Source organism: Dioscorea cayenensis, chromosome 12 (genome assembly GCF_009730915.1).
Source record: "Dioscorea cayenensis subsp. rotundata cultivar TDr96_F1 chromosome 12, TDr96_F1_v2_PseudoChromosome.rev07_lg8_w22 25.fasta, whole genome shotgun sequence".
NCBI lineage: Eukaryota > Viridiplantae > Streptophyta > Magnoliopsida > Dioscoreales > Dioscoreaceae > Dioscorea > Dioscorea cayenensis.
The window spans coordinates 6,884,992-6,892,459 of NC_052482.1; the positions used below are offsets into that span (position 1 = coordinate 6,884,992).

The 7,468-nt window shown below is 37.5% G+C and overlaps 1 non-coding gene across 1 annotated transcript; it reads right to left on the minus strand.

Moving 5' to 3' along the window:
* Positions 1–7,059: 7,059 nt before the first annotated feature.
* On the minus strand, positions 7,060–7,166 carry LOC120274338. The gene has a single exon (XR_005540865.1). It is a non-coding gene; the product is annotated as a small nucleolar RNA R71 (small nucleolar RNA).
* Positions 7,167–7,468: the final 302 nt, after the last annotated feature.

Here is a 7,468-nt window from a genome sequence, read left to right on the forward strand (position 1 = left end):
ATTGACAAATATTAGACATAGAGAAAAGAAAATATAGGATTAGGGTTTGGATTCAAAACAAACAAATAGGAGAAATTCCAAAAGGAAAACAAAGAATACGATCTTGATTCGACACCGAAAAATAAGAGACATTTCGGAAAGAAAACATAGGATTATAGTTTTCATTCAAACCCGAATAATAGGAGACATTCTGAAAATAAAACATAGGATTTTGGTTTTGATTAAAAAGTGGGAGACTTTCCGAAAGGGAAAAATAGGATTAGGGTCTTGATTGAAAACTTAAAAAATAGGAGACATTACCCAAAAAAAACAAAGGATTTGGGTTTCCACTCAAATCTGAAAAATATTAGACATCAAGAAAAGAAACATGGGATTAAGTTTTTTATTCAAAATTAAAAATGGAAGATGTTCTGAAAAGAAATAGTGCTATTAGGATTTTAACTGAAAAATAGGATACATTCCCAAAAGAAAACATAGGATTAGGATATTCATTCAAAAACAGAAGGCATTCTGAAAAGTAACCATAGGAATCAGTTTTTCATTCAAATATGAAAAATCAGACACATTGCGAAAAGAAAAATTGGATTAGGGTTTTGATTTATAACTAGGAGACATTCCGAAATGAAGACAGAGGACTAGGATTTTGATTCAAATCTGAAAAATAGTAGACATTCCGGAAAGAAAAAAATATAGGATTAGTGTTTTGATTGAAAAATAGGAGATATTCCAAAAGAAAAATATAGGATTAGTTTTTTGATTGAAAAGTAGGAGACCTTCTGAAAAAGCAAAATATATGATTAGTGCTTTGATTTAAAAATAAAAGACATTAAAAAACATATGATTAGGGTTTTGATTCCATAATAGATGATATTCCATAAAAGAAAACACAGCATTAGGTTTTTGGTTGAAAATAGAAACGTAGGAGACATTCCAAAAATAAAACATAAGATTAAGTTTTTGAATTGAAAATAGGGGACATTACAAAAATATACAGGATTAGTGTTTTGATTAAAAAATAGGAAGACATTACAAAAAGAAAACATAGGATTTGGGTTTTGATTCAAAAATAGAAGACATTCTGAAAAGAAAATATAGGATTTTGGTTTTGGTTAAAAAATAGGAGCCATTCGGACAAGAAAACATAGGATTAGGGTTTGAATCAAAACAGAAAAATATGAGAAATTATGAAAAAAATATAATACTAGATTTTTTATTCCAAAATAGGAGATATTCCCAAAGAAGACATAGGATTATGCTCTTGATTGAAAACTTGTAGACATTTTGAAAAGAAAACATAAGATTTGGATTTTGATTGTAAAATATGAGACATTCAGAAAAGGGAATAGAAGATTACGTTTTTGATTTAAAAATAGGAGACATTGCGAAAGTGAAATATAGAATTACAATTTTAATTCAAAAATAGCAGATACTCTCAAAAGAAAAAATAGGATTCGAGTTTGATTCAAAAATAGGAGGCATTCCAAAACACATAGGATTAGGGTTTTCATTAAAAAAAAATAGACATTCCGAAAAGAAAACATAGGATTATGGTTTTGATTCAAAAATAGGAGACATAGAGAAAAGAAAACATAGCATTAGGGTTTTGATTCAAAACCAAAAACTTGGAGACATTCCGATTAAAAAAGACGGGATTAGGGTTTTGATTGGAAAGTAGGAGACATTACGAAAAGTAAACATATGATTAGAGTTTTTATTAAAAAAATAGGAGACATTCCGTAAAGAAAAATTTAGGATTATTGCTTTGATTCAAAATTGAAAAATAGCCAAAATTATGAAAAGAAAATATAAGATTAGGGTTTTCATTAAAAATAGGAGACATTCCAAAAACAAGACATAGGATTATTGTTTTAAAAGAAAATAGGAGATGTTCCAAAAAGAAAATATAGGATAAGGGTTTTGATTCAAAACAGATAAATAGTAGAGATTCCAAAAAGTAAACATAATATTCGTGTTTTAATTCAAAAATAGAAGACATACCAAGAAATAACATAGGATTATTGTTTTGATACAAAACCGAAAAATACTAGATATTACGAAAAGAAAACATAGGATTAGGGTTTTGATTGAAAAATTGGAGACATTCCTATAAGAAAACATAGGATTAGTGTTTTGATTGAAAATTAGTAGACATTCTGAAATGGAAACATAGGATTAGGGTTTTGATTGAAAAATAGAAAACATTACGAAATGAAAGCATAAGATTAAGATTTTGGTTCAAAAGTAAGAGATATTCCAAAAAGAAAACATATGATTAGGTTTTTTATTTAAAACTGAAAAATAAGAGACATTCTGAAAGGAAAACTAATGCACTCTCTGCAAGTGTATGGGTCGCACACAAGTAATATAATGGTACCCCGCTAGGGGTAGGGTTGTCGAACCTTAGGGACGGGACTTAAAGTACTAATTCTTGTTCTAATCTCTAGTCAAGCAAGAATAGGGTTTGATTTAAAAAGGGAAGATAAAATAAGTGAGGAAGAACAGGTGGAGATAATAGGTAGATTAGGATCGAGTGTTTCAACAGCAAGAGAGAAATGCCCCGAGACAATTCCTTTGAGCTCTAGCATTCTGACTGACTTTTAATGTGTACCAGGTACATTCAATGGTTCTTGTGTGTGCTCAAAAGCAATGTTGCATCTATGGTTCTCAAATACACCAAGTTTTACTAGGATAATTGTGGTTTCATACATAACGAGTTTTGCAATCACACAAGGCAACTACCTATATGGTAATCCATACACCAAGTTTTACCCAATAAACTATGTAAATCAAACACATCAAGTTATACAAACACAAGATTAAACATAAGAAACCAAAAAAATTACGTAGAACATTAGAAAAGAGTAATCAAAGCATACAAAGTATCATAGTTCAACATCCCGGGGCACCGTGGACGGTTAGCCCCTTATAGATGGGTACGACATGGAAGAAGCAATTAAAAATCTCCGAACAAAGACGAAATGAAAACCTAGAAATCTAGAGTTATATGGCTAATTTCGGGCTTGACATGGTCTGAGCACATTCGTGCTTGGACCATGCTCTCGCTGAGAATTCTGAACAAACCGATCAAGCGCTTGCTTTAGATAATCAATGGGAGGAGCGCTGTCACACTCCGCCTGTGCCCTGCCTGTGCACAATTGTGCTATGAGCCTCTAGAGTGTGCTTCCCCAGATTAGTAGAAGATGCCTCCAGACTGAGATTTTCAACTGGAGAGGAATGATCGTGCTTAAACCATGCTTCTCCTGACCGTACCCCCATGCTTGAATGTTTGCTTGGTCGTCCCAGGCTGAAATATTAAGCGGGCCAGAGCACAATCATGCTTTGCCCGTATCAGTCATGAGCACTTAGCAAAATCTTCATTCTTTTGCTTGTTTACTTCCTGATTTCACTCCAAGTTGGTTCAAACTCCTCATTCCAGCACAAGGAACAAATATACCTAGAATAGCATCTCATATAGACAAAATTGTGCTAAAAGACAAGGAAATGAATGGATTGAGGGTAGCCTATGACGATCATTTCAAATGCAAAACCATCTATTATGCTTCCTAACTAATGCATTAATGAGTCGTGGAGATCCTTCAAAACATGGTCCCAAATCTAAGGTCAACCATGCCTGACTCTATACATGTCCCAAAGGAGAAATCAAACAATCTCAACACCTCGCTCTCGTATAGAATCACAATGAGTTCTACATATTCCAAGTGATAAATCCTCTTCCTAGATGTAGACTGACAAGATCCCCTTACGTTTATCCCGTAAGTGCACAGGTTTGTTGAAGTAATAATCCCGGCTGAGCGGGTATCAAATCCACAGGGAATAGGGAATAAAAATACTTAATTCGATTCTTAGCTATGTGATAGATCAATGATGAGAAGTGTGACAATGATTCAATTCTCAACAATAAAAACAACAAGTAAGAAAGCAAAAGTTAAAAAAGGGCGTAAGGGAACCGATAAAGATGGGGTACTCGGATAATGCTCCGCCTAGGATAATTGTTTCAAGTGCAAGAACCCTCTATTATGCTTCCTAATCAATGCAATGGTGAGTCGTGGAAATCTTTAATTACATAGTCCTAAATATAAGGTCAACTATGCCTAACTCTATACATGTTCCAGAGGAGAGATTAGATAACCTCTCAACCTCGCACTCGTATAGAGTTGCAATGAGCTCTAGGGATTCCAAGTGATAAATCTCTTCCCAATTATAGACCTAACCCTTTGGTCCAGGTGGAAGGTCCCTAACCACGATTATGCCCTAGATACTAAGATCACCTCAACGCTTCACTCCGTTGCACGCCCAACTAAGCCCCAGCGAAAGTTCATCTCTTAGACCATTCACTCTATTATGGCCGCAAAGAACTCGAGGAATGGAGGTAGAATCTATCACGTCAGAGGGGAAAGGGGACGCTCCTGTACCTCTTGACTCATCCTCTCAATCCTCTCCAACCTAGCTGTGTCTAACGCTCGTGGTGTGTCACTCACTCACAAGGTTACCAACGAGAACTCTCAACCCTAGTGTCACTCTAGGGGAAATGTTCATACAAACAAGCATTCAAGGTTGGAACTCACAATCAACATCAATTTATTGAAAGCATAATAAAGAGATTCAAAGAAACGAATACATCCTAGGATTCACAAATACCCAAGTACCCACTAGGGATTTAGCTCTCCATGGAGCTAAGTACAATCAAAGAAATAGAATGTAAAAGCAATGAATCCATAAAGAAACCCCCTCGGTAGTCGTGTCGATGGTCTTGTGAAAAGTCCTCTACTCGTCATACAAGTATTCGATCGTCCGGTATAGGATACGCCTCGACGGAAGCTCTCCTACCAACCTTCTTCCAAAGGAATGACAATGTCAGAGCCGTAGAACCTCTCCAAAAACCTTGGCCAATATCCCTCAAAACCCTAGCCGAAGCCCTCTCTTCAGTTGGGGGAAAAGATGGAGAAAAGAATACTAAAATCGTCCCTGATTCGGCTTTAAATAAGGTTAGAATCGGGCGACTACACAGGCGTGGATGCTGCACGCGCCCGTGCAGAATTTCCACATGCCCGTGTGGATTCTCTAAACTTCTGTTTTCACGGCCGACTGTGAACAGTGCTGCTACAGTACTTGCTACCGTGTTGGTGCAGTGCTCTGCTACAGTATCTGGCCTGAATAGCATCCTGAATCCATACTTTCATCGGAGTAACGCAAATGGGCACACGTTCACGTAGTGGATCACTTGCTTCTTCAATGATAGGCAAGTTGGTGGAGTTCTTGTTCTATGTGCATAAGTCAGAATGCTCGAGTGTGACTGCCTTTGTGCCCCTCCAAATGGATGTGCCAAACTCGAATACGAGGAGGTTGGCACACACTCTAGCATCTCACATCGACCTATGTCTTTGCATTTGAACCTTAGCAAGATTTCCTCCAAAATCGGTGCATTGTAATCCATATTGGCTTCTTTCCTTCATACTTGGCCTCGCAACCCTACCTACACGAAAGTGCCATAAAAACACACATATAAGTGTAAAAACCTGAGAAAAGTAATGCTCAACATAAGGAATGAACGCTTCGCATTCATATCGCACAAGCACTTATCATAGACCTAAACCTTTGGTATAGGTGGAAGGTCCCTAGTCATAATTAAACCCTAGGTGCTAAAATTACTTCAACGCTTCACTCCGTTGTCTCTTCAACTAAGCCTAAGTGGAAGGTCATCCCTTAGTCCATTCACTCTACTATGACCACAAAAAACTCGAGGAAATGGATGTAGGATAAATCACACCGAAGGAGAAAGTGGACGCTCCACTACCTCTAGACTCACCCTCTCAACTCTCTCCAATCTAGCTTTGTCTAACTCTCATGCTGTGTCACTCACTCACAAGGGTTACCAATAAGAACTCTCAACCCTAGTGTCACTCTAAGGTAGTATTCATTCAATCAACCATTCAATATTGGAACTCAATTAAAGCATCAATTAATAAAGCATGATAAAAGGTTTAATGAAACAAATACATCCTAGGGTTCACAAATCCAAGTACCCACTTGGGGGTTTAGCTCTCCATGGAGCTAGTTACAATCAACAATGAAATCGAATGTAAAAGCAAGTAATCTATGGAAAACCCCCTTGATAGCCATGATAATGGTCTTGTGGAGAAGCCTCGACTCTTCCAAAGGTCCCTTTGTCCGACCTAGGATACACCTCGCCGGATCGGTGCTAACGAAAGGAGTACCACTAACCTTCTTCTAAATGGAGGATAATATCGAAGCCATAGAACCTCTACAAATCACTTGCTAATACCTCTCAAAACCCTAGCCACAGCATTCTCTCAAGTTGGGGAAAAGATGGAGAAAAGAATCCTAAAATCGGGGCTAAAATTGACTTTAAATAGGGCTGGAATCGGGCATCCACACGCCCCTGTGGATTCTCCACACTGGCTTGTGGAAATTCCGCATGGGCATTGATAAGTTCCACACGTCCGTTTGGATTCTCTGAACATCACTTTTTTGGTCGGTTGTCAACAGTACCTACTCCACAGAATTTCTACATTGTTTTGCTACACTAACCTGCTACAGTACTGCCCCAAACATTTCCGAATCCATGCTTTGCATTGTAGATCACTTTGCTTCTTTAATAAATGGCTTCATTGGTGAAGATCTTGCTATCAATGCACACGCCGGGATACTGGAATGTGACTGCCCTTGTGCCCCTCTAAACCCTTGTATTAACTTGAATACAAGGAGGTTGGCACACATTCTTGCATCTTGAACCCGACTTATGTCTTCGCGCTTAAACCTTCGCAAGATTTCCTTCCAAATAGTGCATTCACGATCTATATTGTCTTCTTTCTTTACCATTCGGCTCACAACCCTATATGCATGGAAGTAATATAAATGCACACATATTAGCGCTAAAACCCAATAAAAGTAATGCTCATCATAAGAAAAGAACTCTTCGTATTCTTATCACAGAGGCACTTATCAGCTTCCATTAGGACTTGGAATGAAATGGTCGAAGCCTTTCTTGCGAGATACTTTCCCCCGAGAAAATTAGCTAGGCTTCATAATAAGATATCCTCATTCATAAAGATGGAGCTCGAATTATTGTTTGAGACATGGGAGCGATTCAAGGACCTCTTGTGAAAGTGTCCGCAACACGGTTTCCTCGACTAGATGATCATTCAAACTTTTTACAACGGGTTGAATCCAAGTACAAGATAATTTCTAGATGCTTCCGTAGGAGGTATAATGGCGAACAAGACCCCTGATGAAGCCCGACAATTGGTAGAGGAAATGGCAATGAACATCTACGGGTGAAATGCGTGGGAAAGGAAGAAAGTAGCAGGACTCTATGAAATCGATGCAGTCACATTGATAAGTGCTTGTGTGATATGAATGAGAAGCATTCTTTCCTTATGTTGAGCATTACTTTTCTCGGGTTTTTACATTAATATGTGTGTTTTTA